Source organism: Aplysia californica, unplaced genomic scaffold (genome assembly GCF_000002075.1).
Source record: "Aplysia californica isolate F4 #8 unplaced genomic scaffold, AplCal3.0 scaffold00004, whole genome shotgun sequence".
Lineage (NCBI taxonomy): Eukaryota > Metazoa > Mollusca > Gastropoda > Aplysiida > Aplysiidae > Aplysia > Aplysia californica.
The window spans coordinates 1691733-1692509 of record NW_004797274.1 but is presented as its reverse complement, the minus strand read 5'-3'; the positions used below and the strand labels follow the sequence as shown (position 1 = coordinate 1692509).

The window sequence follows — 777 nt, the reverse complement described above, 5'->3', positions numbered from 1 at the left end:
ACACACACACACACACACACTTCGCGAGCATGCCCGAGCATGCGCGAGCACACACGTGTACACATAACAACACTCTCACTTAGTGCTCGGAGCCCTCCAGACTACACAGTTGTGTTGCTCATTAATAACCGACATAGCGTGTTGCCTTTAAATTTTCTAGCCGATCACGACAGGGTTGTTGTGCAGTCTTTAAAAGCATCCCATCAGTGAAGCTACATGAATGACTCTAAATAATAAAATGCAATATTTTTACTTATACCGGCAGAAGCAGTAGAGACATTTTGAATCTTAAACAACAGATGTGCATGCCATAAAATAACAGGGGTTGCCAAACAATTTTTTAAACTTCAGATTTAGACAGATAGACCTAATTGAGAGAATGCCAAGCGTGGACAAGATAACTTTTTTGTTCTATACATAACACTGATGTGTTTAATGAAAGAGTTGTCGCATTTAAAGCCGAGCAAAAGTGTGATATATTAGCTGGAAGTTATGAAGTCTGTAAAAGTAAGTTTAGTTTGCTCCAGAGAAAGCAATTAACTGATTAAATCATTTTTTTGATCAAGTCATTCCTGAGCACGCCATTAACACATGTTTCAATTTGGGTCTTTTGGTGGCATAATGGAATGGCGGTGTGCTAGATAAACTGACCCCGTGGTGACCCGTGCCATATAATAATACGTCATGTATTTCTACTACATTGTCGTCAGAGCTATTTATGCCCCACCACCAAAGTCCTTCTCCTACCCTTTCCAGCCAGCCCCCCTCTCTCTCTCT

General features: G+C 40.8%; 1 protein-coding gene across 1 annotated transcript in view; it reads left to right on the top strand.

The window, feature by feature from the left end:
* LOC106011222 (aminoacylase-1B) overlaps positions 1 to 777 on the top strand; it is a gene marked incomplete in the record, with an annotated part of 26795 nt that overhangs the window by 17172 nt on the left and 8846 nt on the right.